General features: G+C 39.0%; 1 long non-coding RNA gene across 3 annotated transcripts in view; it reads left to right on the top strand.

Annotated features, from left to right (window-relative positions):
- The window catches only part of LOC143442139 (uncharacterized), a 55,362-nt gene extending 39,398 nt beyond the window's left edge, over positions 1-15,964 (top strand). For 2 of the 3 annotated variants that reach the window (XR_013110146.1, XR_013110144.1), the window contains exons 3-6: positions 2,658-2,710; positions 2,810-3,190; positions 15,422-15,543; positions 15,898-15,964. This is a non-coding gene — a long non-coding RNA (uncharacterized LOC143442139). Of the gene's footprint in view, positions 1-2,657; positions 2,711-2,809; positions 3,191-15,421; positions 15,544-15,894 lie in introns of all 3 variants that reach the window. The other variant, XR_013110145.1, reaches the window with a different exon arrangement.
- The last annotated feature ends 1,622 nt before the right edge of the window (positions 15,965-17,586 follow it).

Here is a 17,586-nt window from a genome sequence, read left to right as displayed (position 1 = left end):
AGGACGTGGGGTTCCAGTGCAAGCAAGCTACTTCACTGGGGGGTACCACTGGGATCCAGGCTCTTTGTCCTCTTTCTTTTCTGTCCAGCTGCCATGAAACAAACATATTTCATCTGCAACATGTTCCCCATCATGATGTGCTAACAATCTTGCCACACTCACAAATGTAACTTGGGCCAACTGATCATAGACTAAAACTTCTAAACTCATTAGCCCAAAGAAGCCTTTCTTCCTTTAAATTGATTTATCTCAAGATATTTTGTCACAAAGATGAAAAAGAGACTAATAAAATTATCTATGCCGGACAAAATAAGTTTTCCTGGACACAGGCTGTTTCAAGATAGTCCATTTGTTGTTTAGATGGACACCAAAATACATTTAGAGGTACCTTAACTTTTTGGAGTTCAGTTTTGTTTATGAGCTGTTCTATTTGCTTTTTTAGCCTTTGCTGTATTTATCTTATTTCTTAGTCCCTAAAGTATAAATTATCAACTACCTGGATCTTATTCCATGAGCTGCATAGTTAAAAATTTGCACAGTTCTCGTGTTTGGCAAACTTCTGCTGTGAAAGATAATAATGCATTCAGAATAAACAGGATTGGCTTTGGGAATGAATCCAAGTTTGGATCGTTGGCAGGGTTAGACTTCTACTGGAAATACAATTAGCCAAAACTCTGGCTCAAAATCTTCTGAAAGATAAAGCTTCAGGGATTATCCTAATGTATTCAAGGTGGCCATGTACTTTGAGTACAGCTAATAATAAGCTCCCTGGAAACAATGAGGAGAGCTTTGGAAGATTATCAAAGCTCAACAAAATCAACTTCAGATATGCCCAAGACAACCATGTCCAAAATAGACTGGTGCTTTCACGTTTACCATTTCATTTGGAATGCTATCTTTGGGAGTGTGGGAAGCATTTTTTCATTATCATGAAGAAGGGGCAATAAGTTTAGCCTCCCACATTCAGTGTGTTTCCTCGTGTTTTATCATAATGTCTGAATTCATAGTTCCTTCCTGCAAAGAAAGAGGCCACCCAGGAGCAGAGATGACAGTCATCTTCGGAGGAATTTGTGGCATAGCTTAGCTGCAGTCCCTGAAAGCTCTCTTTCCTATATCATTGTCTGTTTGCCTCTCTCTCTCTCTCTCTCTCTCTCTCTCTCTCTCTCTCTCTCTCTCTCTCTTTCTCTCTCTCCTTTTGAGATGGGGGTCCCTGGCTTAGCCTCCCAGAGTCCTGCACACTAGATGAGAGGTTTGAGACACTGCTAGTATTTCTGTAGTTTGGGGGACTGTTTAAGGAGGATATGCAGCTCATCAATGGCACGAAGGCTCCACCTGTCAAACTCAGCCTTTACAGATTTGAGAGCAGAATTTGTAGCGTAGTCCGGGCTCCAAAGTGACTGAAGACCCTACTTGGATTTTCCAAAATATAGAAAATAAATGGAAATCACCCACATCCTAAAAATTTCTTCTACCCACAGGCAAAGTTCATTTAAGACACTTAATTTTTGCAATTGAATGAATAAAACCCCCTTCTTTTCAGGAATTAGGCAACTCCCACCCTGGTCAGTTTTCAAGGAGGTCATTTTAGAATCACTTGTGGTACATCTTCAAGAGATACCTTCTTTCTTTGCTCAAAGGCTGGGTTTTCTTCCCCAAGAATCTATCTCATTCTTGCCTGGGGAAGGCAGCATGGACAGAACTTACCACTGATCAGCACTTCCTTGTGAGAGTGGATTGTGTCTCCCAGATATTGAAGGGAAAAAAAGGTCGAGGAACACAGCTCCATGTTTTTGAGGAATATTTCTTAGCTGTGTCTTGAAATCTTTGAGGTGTTAGTAACGGAGACCTGTAGGCAATGTTCATTATGTTTTATAGAAACCTTATGAAAACCATATATTTAATTCTGACAAGGAAGCTGCTGCAGTTTCTGGCTGAGGCCTCAACTCCTGTCTTCCTGTGAAAATTATATCAACTCATAACAGTACTCTAATGTTCGAAAGCTTTTTGGCAGAAGTGATGAAGAGCTATGTACATGTTCACTGTTGAATGGAAACAAACAAATATCTAGTTAACTAAATTTGGCCATTTGATAGGTGAAATACTTCAAAACATGAGATCTAAGAAAGAAAAATAGTTAAAAGGTTGTTATCATATAAAGGTTTGGAAGCCACTCTGGGCTGTAAAAGAGATGACCGAGCCGGGGAAGAAATATCTGAATTTTTTTTCAGTGTTTTTTTTTTCTTAATGGTAATGGGTGTATAACTGCACATACATGCTGCTTTCAGATAGAATGAAGAAAGAACAACAAATACACCAGGAAGATGTTTCTAAATCTCTAAATGCTGCTTGTTATCACTTACTAATAGTGATCCTTTAAAATTATGTGTCTTATTTACCCTGAGTATATTTGAAGCCTACACTCTGCTCTCCCTGGGATGGCTGATGTAGGTGGAGGGATTGTGGGAGGCTCAACCATAGCAAGTCACTCCATAATTTTAGTATCATAAACCAGTTCTTGCTCTTACATAAGACATGAGTATTTACCCTAAAAAGTGTATCTGAAAATCCAAATTTCATTAATATACCTTGCATATTTTTTTTTGTATAAAACCTTATATATTAAAATTTGAATGCCATCTTCTCTTTTTCTTTGACAGAATTTGCAAGAATTTCCTCCAGAAAAATCATCACTAGGAAAGCTGTTTTTAAGGTATGAAAATCATTGAGGAGTTAGAAGCTACTATCATGTTGTCCTTGTCTTTGGGAAGGGGAAGAAAAGGAGAACTTGTCTTTTTTCTCTTTCTCCTAGTTCCATTTAAAAATGGATGAGGAGTGTGAATAGCTGTAATCCCAGCATATGGGTGATAGAGGAAAGAGGATCAGGAACTCAAGATCATACCCGACTGCGTAACAAGTTTGAGGCCAGCCTGGGCTACATGAGACCCTGTTTCAAAACTTGAAACAAAACTAGATGATGAAACAGAGAAAGACAGAGCTTTCTGAAGTGACAACGAGGCCACAGCCATACAAGGGTGACATGAGTGCCAGATGGACAATTTCCTGTGTCTGTCATGATGTCCACAATCTCTGACTGGAGGCAATGGAAGTTGACCTGCTGATGGAAAAGAAAATACCGTCTAATTCAGAAACTACTAAGTGTTCTAGAATAATTCTGTTTTTAAAAATAAGAGTGAGTATGGTTTTATGATTCCTGGTCATCCTTTTAAAAGTAGACCTGACTGGTGTGGGTTAATATTTAGTTAGACTACTATAATAAACAAGGAAAAGGGTTTCCTCCCTACATAGCAAATGAGCTTTATATTAGAATTAATTTTGTGCATGGGAGGATATTATAATTTTCAACAAACAATAAATATATTTGGGAGACAAAATATATAGTTCATTGCATGTGATTCTGTTGCATATTAACCATTTTTGTTCTGCCTTGTATAGTAAAATATTATTTTGTACTGTAGAACACTCAACTAAACAGGACAAACAAGTGACAGGGTATAGCTGACCAACATGCCATAGTTACTGACCCCTGGTTTCTCAAGGCCACACATTTTTTTTGGTTGACCAAGTCACTTATGGGGCGTCTGCAAACTCAAATTATTTAAGCTAAAAGGGACAGAAGCGTCTGTGCTCTACAGTGGCATCTGCAGCTTTAGGAATGGTTCTCCCTGCAGTCAGCATTCAAGGCTCTCTTTTCTGTGGATCCGGGTCCCACCACGCCTGCTGTCCAGTACTGTGTCATTGTACTTACAGACTACTGAGTTCCCCACCTCCTGATCTAACAAGTGAGGCTTTGTTTTTTCTATTGTTATAGTTCTAGAAACTGAAATATAACAAGAGAATGAGAATGGCTGCCTCTTACAAAAGCTTCTAGCAACTACAGAGTCACCATGGCAACACATTTTGGGGATTAAAGCATTTTGAAGTAGGAACTGATGAGGAGAGAGTGATGCATGCAGTCAATTGGGATTTTGACTAGAGCCAGAAAAATACCCCAATGTTTCCCCGGAGATTTGAGGGTTGAGAAATAAAACATAGCTCATAAAGACTCCCTGGCACAAAGCAAATCCATGTAGGAGATGAATCCATGTCGTTCCTCAGCTCTCTTCAACCAAGAGTGAAATGGAAAGGTCTGTGTGTCCCTGGTTCACGTCCTTGTCCAGGAACACATTTACTTTGTAATCCGTGGTCCTATTTGCTTTCCTTTATTGTTGCTTAGATATTATTTTAGACTACATTCTTCTCCAAGGCACAATGTAGGAAAGGGCACAGAGTGTATTTGGACTGGGTATTTGGACTGCGTTTGGCATTTGTTCTAAACACAAGATAAAACAAACTTAATTCTTGGGCTGTAGTTGCATATCCAATGGTCATGCCTTTGGCAAGGGACTGGAGCCTTGGAGTGTTTTGTTTTGTTTTTTTGATTTTGTTTTGTTGTTGTTTGTTCATTTAATTCTGATGTCTTTCTCCTTCATCTACTGTCTTCTTGAAGCAGAGCTAGCAAGTGGTAAAGTCAAAGTTCAGAGAGTCCTTCAGACTAGGAACAGTATGTAATAGTATGTAATAGATGAAGTTAGAATAGTGAAGATAATAGTTATAACGAGGGGGAATAAGAATGATCTCACTGATTATTAAAATAATCACAAGGTATATACCATTCTATTTTGGATTTCAGAGTACCCTATGGCCAACTTAGATGTAGAACTTAATTGTTACTAAATGATTCTACAGGACCATAAAGCCAATAATTCACAAAGATGGACCTTCTGGAGCTTCTATTGGCCTCTGAGAAGGTTAGAAGCCAGAGATCTAGAGACAGTGATTGAGATTCCAATCCTGATTCTTCCTCTCATTTGATGAGCAATTGATGGTCTTGTCTGCTCCCAGAGAACCACTAGAAAGTTTAATGAGTAATGTTTGGATGGAGTATGAGTCTGTCCGACATAAAGCCTTTATTAGCATTTGTAAACAATAACAACATTAAAACCCACAAATAGAATAAGCAACATTTTCTATTTATCTGCAAAACATAGATGATAACAAGATTTCCTACTTGAGTCAATCAGAGCCAGGATCTTACCTGAAATTTATTAAGGGCACAATTTTTGTTGGTGATTATGTTTTAAAAATATCTACTTTATTTTTAATTATAATATATGTGTATGTTTATGAACATGGGTATGTGAATAAGAGTCTAGTTACTATGAAGACCAGACTAGGGCATCAGATTTCCTAGAGCTGGGATTGCAAGCAGTGGTAACTCATTTTTGGTAGGTGCTAGGAACACAACTCCGGTCCTCTGGAAGAATACTACATGCTCTTAACCACTGAGTCATCTCTCCATAGTCCATGGTTATGATTTTATTGCTGTCGTATTATCTTTAAATGTGCAGGGAAAATACAATCAAATTGATTAATGAACATTAAAATACACACATGTAAAAATAGATAGTATGGAAAATGTATGAAATACTTCAAGGATTTTAGGACAAGTTTTTAAAGCTTACGTATTACTACCATTGATTAAATAATAATTTCAACTAAATTAACCAACATTTCTTGTCACAGAGACCTATCTTGTTCACCTGTTGTACGATCTGAGGAGTCTGAAGGTAGGCTAAAAAAATATTAGACCCAACACTGACCAAAGTAGAAAGTGTAAGAATTTTTCTTAAGCTCAGGACACCAGGCTTCTAAGACTGCCAAATTCCAGCAGTGCTCCTGCAGTACACAGTTCACAACCCCTGTGCACGGAAGAGGGCCTGGCAAATATTCTGCGTGGCTTACTGAAAAAATATCCAGAGGAAATTCCTACAGCCTACAGATAACTTTGCAAGTAACACAGCTACACTCAAACTGCTGCTGTGAACACACCAGCCAACAACCACCGTGGTTAGGGAAGGCAAGTCTCACGGCCTTCCTTTGCTGCTTCTAGGCTTCGGTGTGTTTGGTTTGTGACGCAGGGTCTTACAGTGTAGCTCAAGGTGGCCTGAAATTCATAATGCTTCTAATTTGGTTCTGAGTGTAGGGAAGAAGGGATGCATCAGTGCCTGGACTTTTCTGTTTCTCCAGTTAGTCATAGTTCTCCCTCCCTTTAGCTGTTTGCACAGGGTTCTTTTCTGTGGATACTGCTGTTTTTTAACCTCTTGGTTAGTTTCTCTTCCTTTTGTCTTAGAGTAGATAATTATTGTTTTTTCAAGGAGGGCTTGGGAATGCCCCAGATGGTATTAGATTTTTTTTTCCTGAGATTTGCTTGGGGTATGCCATATTTTTCTACTATATAGTAACATCTTGTACAGTTTTTTTTTTTTTTTTACTTTATTTTTATTGACAATGTATATGAAGATTGTGAAATCTATAAGGGATGGATGTTTCTTCCAGAGTCTCAGTACTTACCACATGCCTAATGTGTGTTAGAGTGTGTTAAGTATCATACGTATTAATACTTGGGAAGACAAACTTATTTCTCATACCCACTAGAGGAAGAAAAGCTGCTGATGAAATTAAGACATCCTACTGCCTCCAAACACACAATAGCCTTATTTTATTAAAAAAAAAGTCTCAGTCTTATTTAGATAAAGATATTTTGAACATATGCCATGTTTGCATACTTATAAAGAAGATAGTTTTTTCCTAAGATTTCTTTATGTTCAGTTTGACTCTTAGATTAGTTTTTAACGTAGAGCTTAGGGATTTTTTTCCTGTCATAAAATATCAGATATACAATCACAATCAATGGTAATACCATAGTTTTCTTTTTCCTTTTCTTTTCCATTCATCCACCCACCCACCCATCCTTCCTTTCTTCATCATTTTTCTTTTCTTCTTACCTCCTTCTTCTTTCTTTCTTTCTTTCTTTCTTTCTTTCTTTCTTTCTTTCTTTCCTTCTTTTATTTTAAAGACAGGAAAAATTTTCTAGCCTGGAGTTATAAATAATGCCCCATACCCAGATCACGTTTGGTTGCTGCTGGAAGAAAAGTCAGTTTTCTTTAAAAGTGAGATAGATATCTGGTATGTCAAGCAAACTTTGTGTCCAGGTGTCCAGGTGTCCAGGTGTCCAGGTGTCCAGGTGTCCAGGAGTAGTTAGCCAAAAAATATAAACTGTATGTATGTGTGTGTGTGTCAGAGAGAGAGAGAGAGAGAGAGAGAGAGAGAGAGAGAGAGAACAAAAGAACAGAACGTTGGTTGGGTAGGGAAGTAGATGAAGATCTGGGAAGAGTTGGGGGAGGGAGAAGAATTCAAAATTCACTATATACAATCCTCAAATGATTAATAAAACGACCAGAATAACTAATATAAAGATGAATGAAATGAGTAAAATGGCGGCTAGGGATACAGCTCAGTGGTAAGAGTACTTGCATAGCACATGGGATGCAATTGTGTTTAATCCTATATGTGTGTATCAGGGATAAAGAGACAGATAGAAAGACAAAGAAGCAGAGAGACAGTTATAGCGAGCAATACAGGGATGCACACACACAGAGAGAAAAGACTATGAAGAACCAGATGCATACCTACAAGTCAAGGGAAGAGGTCTCAGGTCTTAGAAGTTCAGCCTATCAGCTTATAAGAAATTAACCTTCTGTTGGTTAAGCCATTGGTCTGTATTTTGTGGTGGTTTGACACAATCTGATGTTGTAGCAGAACGAAAAAATTTAGAGAATTCCAAGTGAAGGAGAGGGATCTCAAACATTTTAAGCAATTTATAACTGGGTTGGCCATTAGATAATATTGTTCACAAAGTTTTAGGAAAAGGAACTTCTCAAACCAAACCATCCCTTCCTGAAGGTGTTTAAGGAAGGTGTGTGTGAAGGGCAGACTGCAAGTCTTTGCTCTCGATGTTCTGAATCCACTCCCCTAGACGACCCTGGCTTGTAAGATTGAGGGCAATGTGCACACCTTTTCAGCCCTGGATCACACCTACCTTAGGCCTCAATGCTTCTGGCGGCAGACAGCACACTGGGAAAAAGATAGCATCAATCTTTGCACACTTAGGTTTTTAAAATTTCTTCATTAATAAATGTGGGCTTCAAATGCTTCCCACAATGTCAAGTTTTTATCAAAATATTTACATTTACTAGTCCACAGTTGAGAACCTTTTCTTTCCTAATTATAAGTGAGAAACATGTATACACCACAGATTTTTTTTTTATTTCTGATTTCGTTTGTCTTCTCCCTCTTATTTTATGCTTAAGCTTTGCTTTCTCAAAAGAGAATTTAGCTCCTCTGCTGTATGTGGGTCCTTGGGAGTCTGAGTTCTGCCTCTCATTTACTGCCACTGCTTCTTAAATCTCCTGTGCTTTTTAAAAGGCCATGGGCTTTTGTAGATCAATACCCTGATTTCTGTGATAAATCACACTTGTATGTGTGCTCTTCTCTTGAGACTTTATTATCATGCTCAATACTTGCACCGTGGCTTTGCTTCCTAGGATCTACCAACTCATCCTGCTGTTTACTATTTAGTGAAGTTGACGATATGGTTGTCTTTGATCACACTGTCCATCCATTTGAGTGACTTGTTTGTTCAATATTCTCCTACACATGTTGAAAGAGCAAATTAAAGTCCATGATATTGACTTTTCGCCTGGACTTTAACAGATTTAATCTAACTCTGTTCCACTGGGGTTCAATCTAAGACACCCATAACTTCCCTAACAACATAGATCAGTGCAGTAGAAGAAAAAAGTGGTCCCTGGGATATTCTAGTCCAGGGACTTTTTAACAAGTCATGTACTGAAGACCCATTTCTATATTCTGGCTGGTAGTTACCTGAGGATTCTAGACTCTGGGTGACTTCAGAAAGAGGTATGATGACTAGAAGGCTGTGGGAATAGCGTGTTGCTGGCCTCACAGTAAACTTCGTGCAGCCACAGTGACTGCTGAGTTGGTTTATATCCTCCTGAATGGGGCAAGCCGCGGAAAGAAAAAGCTGTTTTGCTTCCCGTTGCCCCTGTGTCATGCACAGGCAGAGACATTGTCTGTTTCCATTTCATCGTTTTTAGTCTAGTTTCAGTCAATTTTACACATTTGTACTCTTTTCCTGACTTCCGTTCAGGTAATAACGTCTGGCTGTTTTTCTATCTTATATATGAAGTACCCACAGTGTCTAGAATGTTTTAGGTGCTCAGTTAATAATTTACTTATCAAATACATAGCTATTACAATTGTTTATTAGTCAAGCATTAGGAATGTGGAATTGGGAGAGCTTTCTGGAAAAAAATAAGACATCCTTATTTTGATTAGCTTCCTTGGTTATGTTTCTGTGACATGACAAAACCTTAATGACTATGTCTGAAAACTGTGCTGTTAATAAAATCATCACAAGTTCACTTATTTGTCTCATAAGCATTAAGATGCTGTTGCAGGTGCTGTGTGATGATAGGATTCTTGCCTGTCCCGTGGATATAGAGGTTTGGCAATGATGAAACATTAGAAAATGTTTACAGGGCATTGTGAGGTATTGCCAGTTATGTAAAAAGTATGAAATGAGTTATTAAGAAATAACAAAGAAGACATAGTGAGAATTTTTAAAGAAAACCATCAAGATTAAGAGTCACAGAGAACTGAGCTGGTGAAAAGAGGGTTTTGGGCAAAATATCAATATTCAGAGTCTGGGGTAGTGAAGGGAATTGTGGGTAGTTAATTCTCTTCTGGGGATGGGGGGGGGCAGGGCTGGAGATATGGCTCAGTTGATAAAGTGCTTGCTTTGCAAGTGTGAGGTCCTCAGTTTGCATCTTTAGTATTCAAATAAAAACCTTGTCACAGTGGTGCTGTAATCCCATTGCTGGGAAGAAACAGTAGTAGGCTACCTGGGGCTGGCCAGCCATGCTAGCTGAATTAATAAGCTTCAGGTTCAGTGTAACTTCTGGTTTCTACACACATGTGTACACATATGTGCACCTGCATACATATGGACACCTACATGTGAATACACATATACCCCCACATACACTCACAGCAATTGAAAAATAGGGCAGATGATAGCTAGCAGGGATTTGGAAATGCAGTTACCTATATATTGCTAAGAATAACCCTGCCTTAGAATGTGTGGACTGTGCTAGATTCAGAAGGATGGCTGCTTATAAGATAGAGTGATAATGAGCCAGAAAGTTATGATTATGAGGTGGTGAGAAGAGTATGTGGAAAAGGTTATGTAAGTGGAGAATGCTTTCCTCAAGAAAATAGATTTTTAAAGGAGAACATGGTAAATTTCTAGTAGGATGAGTCAGTCTCTCTCTCTCTCTCTCTCTCTCTCTCTCTCTCTCTCTCTCTCTCTCCATCTCTAATGCATTTATGCTACATAAGCTAGAGTTGCAGCTGTATTTCTGCCTTATTCAGTCAGTATTTGTTTGGTGTCTACTGAAGTCATAGCTTCGAATGCTGGTTCAAATCCAAGGGAAGAAAAGTGAAAAATTTATAAAAAAAAAAATGAATTAGAATAACTAAGGTATGGACTACGATTTCTTAAGAATTCAGCACAATACTTAGTCAGCATGTTAGGAAACATTAATATGGCTTTTCAAGGTCCCTGACTTGACATCAGAGCAGTGATGTGCTGAAGAAGTGAACAGACTTAATGATGAGTGTGAAGTTGCGAACCACAGAGCATCTTTAGCTTACAGCTCCAAACTCTTCCACATTCCCTCCTACAAATCAGTTCCCAAGACCTAACAGGTTTATCAGGGCAAGAGTCCTTCTCCTCCGTACAAACGTTCTATATTCATTCATCTTTTCATTGTCATAACTAAATACCTGGCAGAAGCAATTCAAGGTAGAAAGGATTTGTTTGGGTTCATAGTTGGATGAGATACTGTGCCTCAAGAAAGACATGGTGGTAGGAACAGGAGGTGGTGGTCATATTGCATCAGTGATCAATAACAAAGAGTGATGAGCGTTGGCACTCAGCTGACTTCTTTCTTTTTGTATTCAGTCTGGGTCTCAGTTCAAGGTGTGATAGTTTGTATATCCTCGACTCAGGGAATGGCACTATTAGGAGGTGTGGCTTTGTTAGAGTAGGTGTGGCCCTGTTGGGGTGGGTGTGTCACTGTGGATGTGGGCTTTAAGACCCTCATCCTAGCTGCCTGGGAGCGAGTATTCTGCTAGCAGCCTTCAGATGAAGATGTAGACCTCTCAGATCTTCCTGCACCATGCCCGCCTGGATGCTGCCATGTTTCTGCCTTGATGATAATAGACTGAACCTCTGAACCTGTAAACCAGTCCCAATTAAATGTTGTCCTTATAAGAGTTGCCTTGGTCATGGAGTCTATTCACAGCAGTAAAACCTTAACTAAGACACATGGTATAGTGTCTCCTACATTCAGGGACCATCTTCCTCCTCAGTTAGATCTCTGTGGACACATCTTCATAGGCACATCTAGAGATGAGCTCCTAAGGTGAACCCAAAATCCAGTGTAGCTACCAGTGCAGCCTGCCCATTATGAGTCCAGCGGTGCTTTCCTTGTGTTACTTTGTAGTTAGTCAGGTGTCTTTAGTTCCACATTATGTTGTTGTGGTGTCTTCTAGTTATCCAAACCACTGTTCAGCCTGAAGTGATAAATGAGTCTCATGAGGTTGAGAGGAGTCATTATTATAGGTGGTACATACTGACCTCTGAATACAGTGAAAATGGCTAAGGACATGCATGATTAAGGATTCAAAGCTGTTGTGATGCAACAATGTATTACCATCTCTAGACTATAGGCAAAGACTCCCACTGACATTGTGATAAATTCTGGGAGGCCACCACTACAAGGGGCTCTCTTATGTAAGAGATGGAGGTGGCTTTTTAATGACTTATTTGTTTTAAAATTAAACCTGAGGTGAATGCAAGTTATAACATTAATGAGGCAGATACCATATTACATGTTTTCATTACTAGGCATATTAAGCGACTGGATTAATACATTGATCGTGGGTGTTCTGGTAATTGGAGAAGTAGGAACATGTCGGCTTCATGCTCTCCAGAAACAGAGATTGTACAGTTTTATCTTCAAGACAAACTTAAGTGGCACAAATTGAAGGAGACAGTTGTTGTGTAAATCTTTATGTAAGGGATATGCGCTAAAATATCCAGCTATGCTTTCAGTTAGGATCCTTCAGAGAACACATTCATAGTGTGTAAAATTGATCTTTATGACACTCAAGGAAGACATCCTGCAGGTCCATGAAAGAAGACCTCAAGAGTGTCACTCAAGGAAGATCATCATGGAGGTATACTTCCCGAGACTCGAGCTCCTCTCAAGTATTATCTTATAAAACCTATGAGGATTAAAGGGCCCATCATATCATCTTTATGATGAACCATTTACTTAAAGTATTAACTTTTTCTATGTATCTGATGAGAACTTGTATTCAAAAGACATGAGTTTTGCTGGATAATTACTTTATACTGGAGAAGATGAACATGTACTCAGTGGCATTTCGTTTAATTTACAAAGCAGTCAAGCTGGATATCCACATGAATATTTACAAGTATCCTCATTCATCTGAGATCACCATCTCACAGGTTTTTGTCTTGTTCACATCTATTTCTTCTAGAACAACATATATTCATTGGCTACAGATCACTATGGCGTATAAGCACTGTTCAATAATTTTTACACTTTCAATGAATCAAAAATACAGATGATAATGCATAGTACAAGCTTAAGTCTTATATGTTTAAAGTTCAATATACAGTAGCTATGGATTGATGAGTGTGAATTATTGAGTAGAATGGAACTCACTTATTTGACCATCAGGAAAAAAGTATTCTTTTCAGAATCTCAGAAACTTTCTTGTTGGGAGCCAGTCTGATAAAAGGCTTTCTCAGGGGCCCCGATTAAAGCACAAAGGGAAGACTGGCTCTGTGTCCTTAGCCAAAGAAAATCTTGGGCAAGGTTAGTCTGGGGCTGGAGCCAGGGCCTTCAAGGAATTAGGATTTCCATTCCTGGGAGCCTTGCTTCCATTAAGGGTTATAGTTCTCAGTCCTATGTATCTGAAATATCTTGGTTCTATTTGCCAACATTATTTGATTTAGTTTTTTGATGACTTTGGCCCCCTTTCTCAGGCAAATAGTATATAATATACTGTACTTCTTAATAAACTGGCTTGGCACAAGCCATCAGTTTATTCAAGACCTCCTGGTCTCAAGGGTGGTCCTTCACCTGGACACCTCTCTGTTCAGGATGCATATTCTTAGAGGTCTGGGTTACTGAATTGATTCACTCCAGGAGTTTATTCCACCTCGGTTTTCATCCAGCTTCACCTTCCCTTTAGACCTTGGTGTGTTTCAGAGTTTCAGGTTTATGGTATGAGCTGTTCCCTTGTCAATATATTCACTTTTATGAACCACCATACATATCCCAATGATCTAAATTTTTATTTCTAGTTCTTTCCTGAGACCCAGAGTCCTAACTCCCACCCCATCTCTACTAGACACACTCATAACACATGCTTGTGATAAACAGGCATGGCAAGCACAACTTCAAAACCAAACAGCAAGTCAGTTCTTGGTTGTCCTGTTTCTTAACTGGGCTCAAACAGCCACACAAATGAGCCATCTGGAAATCATATAAGATACATTCTTTTTGTTCATTTTTAAAAATAGATTGGCTTATTGAATTCTATCACTTTCTTCTGTCATTTTCTTTTATGGTAACAACCATAGTCAAGGTTCTCGTAAAGTTTTAATGGAAGTATAAGATACGGTGAACAATCCCTGATAGCGCACCGGGTACTTGTCTCATGCTGGCTTCCAGAACACTTGTTTCTACATTCTAAATGTTTACCAAATGGATGTGTAAAAGACAGAAAAGTTACAGAACCAACTCACCCCTCCACTTTTAAAAGAAGATAATAATTTTGTCCTCTGATTGATTTCCTCCTCTTCAGTTTCCCTGGAGTAGGGCTCGGACTTTGTTAGCTTGGTTGTTTCTCCTCTGTGTTTTTTGTAATAAAAATCTAACTGGAAGGGGAAAATAAGAGGAGTTGGGGGCGAGGAGAGAAAAGAGAAAGAGAGGAGAAGAAGGGGAGGAAGAGGGGAGGATCCAGAAGGTGAGGAGGAGGAGGAGGAAGAGGAGGAAGAGGAAGAAGAGGAGTAGAAGAGGGAAGAAGGGAAAAGTTTAGTTAGGGTTTGAGGAGGAAGTCCTCAGAGAAACCGCGGAGGAAGATTGAAAAAAAAAAAGAGAGAGAGAGAGAGCTTAATGTCTGAAAAAAGCAGATGAGACAGAAAGGGAGATTTCAGAACATTTAAAACATGCTGCCGTGACCAGTAAATCCCCTCGTGTGTTACGAAATTCAGTTGAAACAACAGAGATGAAAGATTTAATTTGAAATGGCCTTTCACTTGCTTAACTGTGCAGCCAACCTGTGCACCTGCCACACACTTCTGCTTGCTATGATGGGAGCCATTCTGACAAGGCTCCCAGAGTCATTGGAAATGCAGATGACTGAATACAGAGTGCAGGAGGCAATCGAAGCACAAATGATTGAATGCAGACCATGTAACTGGGTGAATGAAAAGATGAACAAGAGGCCAAGCAGCACTGCACCAGAGGGAGGTTTTTCATATCTCCATAGATTTTATTGCAGCTTGCTGATAGGTAATGGAGAGTAAACAGAGAATTCCATGGCTCTCAAATTGGAAGAGACAATTTAGATTTAAAAATGTCAATATAGATTCACAATTATTTTATAATACTAAAGGTACTTCTATAGAATATTCCAATGAGACAACCAAGACACAGGCATAGACAAATAAACAGACAGACAGGCACACACACACACACACACACACACACACACACACACACACACTCACACTCACACACACAGTGGATAAATGCATCTGTTTATTGGTATTATTTAATGTTTCCCCATTAAACTGTATTAAGAAAGATAATTATTCTACATTTAATGAAGTCTATTCAGAGATTTGAGAGTTGTGTGTGCTGATTTTTGTGTGTGGGAATGGCATTCCGCTAATTGTTCAGCTGCCTCTAATTCACCTTCTAGTTATGATAGTAAAACTGTTATTAACTCAGCAATGGATAATAGTTTTTTTTCCTTTGCTCTTGTAGATAGATGTATGTAATTACATACAACAGTTTAAATTTATATTGTAGACTGGAGACTTAAAGCAGTTTTGGGCTTCTTTTCTTTCATAAGAGTATTTATGCTTTCTATGGTATGTACAATTTCATGAGAAAAGAGCCCGAAGGTAGCATTAGCAGACAAAGAGAGTGATGAGGTCACTTGGGTTGGGTCACGGCATGTTTTCTTTCTATCTTTCTTTTATGTTTTTCCCCCGAAAATAACACTAAGGTGGTATCCACACTTTTCTAGCATATGATTTCCACTCATTTTTTAATGTTTTATACATAATTACTCATCTATATTAGCCTTCTGACACATGCTTTCATTTCAGAGTTGTAGTGTTTTGAATGAGAACTTTCTCCATGGACTCAGATGTTTGAACATTTGGTGCTCAGTTGGTGGCACTGTTTGGGAAGATGGTACAGCCTTGTCTGTGGATACATGCCAATGAAGGTAGGCTTCGAGAGGTTGTAACCTTGACTCACTTCCAGTTCCTCATCTCAGTTTCTGGTTTTTAGTTGAAAATGTGATCTTTGGTCTTTTTATCCCTGCTGCCATGCCTGCTCCTTACTGCTGTGTTTCCCATGATGGTGGACTCTTGTTTTTTCTGGAATCATAATCCAAACTAAATATTTTCTTTGAAGAGTAATTTTGTCCATGGTGTTGTATTATAGCAATATAGAATTAACTGATGCAGAAGTTATTGGTTTTCATGCGTTGCTATATACTAGGCATTATACTAAATTATTTGCATTTATTATTATTTTGCTTAACCTTCCTGACCTTCACTTCCCAATTTGGAAGAAGAAGAGGAAGTGGAAGAGGAAGAGGAAGAAGAAGAGGAAGGAGGAGGAGAAGGAAGAGGAGAAGAAGGAGAAGGAGGAGGAGGAGGAGGAGGAGGAGGAGGAGGAGGAGGAGGAGGAGAAGGAGAAGGAGAAGGAGAAGGAGAAGGAGAAGGAGAAGGAGAAGGAGAAGAAGAAGAAGAAGAAGAAGAAGAAGAAGAAGAAGAAGAAGAAGAAGAAGAAGAAGAAGAAGAAGAAGAAGAAGAAGAAGAAGAAGAAGAAAAGAAAGAGTGATGTTGGTGATGGTGATGATGATGACGGTGATGTTGATGTGGTGGTGGTAATTATGCGGCTGCTGTTGCTGGTGGTGGTGGTAGTAATAATTATGGTGGTGATAGTGATGGTGGTAATGAAAGTGGTGGTAGTGGTGGTGATATAATATAAGATGTGATGTAACTGTTAGCATTTGTGTAGATATTATTTCTATAATTCTTCCCATCCCACACACAGTTCTTAAAACTTTGAGCTCTGAAAGCCGCCCACGCTTCTCTTCAATTCGACTGCAGTTCTATGCTCCCTTCACCCTCTGAACCTACAGAGTGGGAAGCTTAGCTATCAAAACCTCAGTCACTGTTCTTTTGAAGTAAAAAGTCCTATTGATACTCAAGATTGGATCATATCTCATAACAAGATGGAACTGAGGCTAAGTATGCCCTCCTAACAGGCCAAAGTAGACTTCACTGTATTTCTCGAGCCACATTTCCCAGATAATGGTGATGTTTATTACATGTAACACACGCAGACGATAGTGGTAGTGAGCACAGCAGATCGGCGGACTTCACTGCAGAGCCTCACTGATGGCTCCTTCACATCCATCTCGTTACCTAAGACTTCAGAAGTGATTAAAGATACTGCAGTGGGAAGAGCATGGAAAAGACTTGTAGTTCTTGGTTTAAATCTCTGATTCATTTTAGCTTTGGTTCAAAGTTAAATGCAGCAGCCCTGCATGGTGCTGGTGTTTATAGTATAAATGCACAGGGCATTAGCCTGCTGTACTGTGGCATGGATCAGCAAGAAAAGTTAGATAATATACTGCTAGCACAATAGGACAGCCCCATGTATGTACACATGTACACACACATGTGCACTCATCATATGTAGAAAAACATAAACACCCCACCCTCCCACATGTATGTGCACATAAGCACATTCACATAGGCATGCACACATACTCAAACATAGCTATACATACCCAACCCCCACCCATACGCACGCATACAAACACCCCTTACCTCTCCCTGATAGATGCACACATTCATACATTTTAGCTATTTTGTAAATGAAGAAATGAGTGTATAGCCACAACTACATGACATTAGAGAAGGCAAATCAGACCTAACCTTAAATGTGGGTAAAATTTTGAGTCCTGAAGACATTGCAAATATTGTGTTGCAAAAAGATGCTCAAATTGGAGAAATTTAGGCTGAACTTTTGTCAATGAAATGAATAAAATTAAATAAAGGAAATTAATGTCTTCCTGATTTGCTAATCTTTATGCCTTCTTCATGACTGAAGCATACATCTAAGCATTAGTGGAATTGAGACTATCTGGTCGCAGTCATGATTTAAGCTTTGACATCTTTGTCAGACACAGATTCTTTAGTTTCTTTATGCTTAAGTCTTGAGAAGTTTGAGGGGAGTGGCCAAAAGGACA

The sequence above is a fragment of the Arvicanthis niloticus genome, chromosome 4, assembly GCF_011762505.2.
Source record: "Arvicanthis niloticus isolate mArvNil1 chromosome 4, mArvNil1.pat.X, whole genome shotgun sequence".
Lineage (NCBI taxonomy): Eukaryota > Metazoa > Chordata > Mammalia > Rodentia > Muridae > Arvicanthis > Arvicanthis niloticus.
The sequence above is the reverse complement of the archived record's forward strand: the minus strand, read 5'-3'. Positions and strand labels throughout refer to the sequence as shown.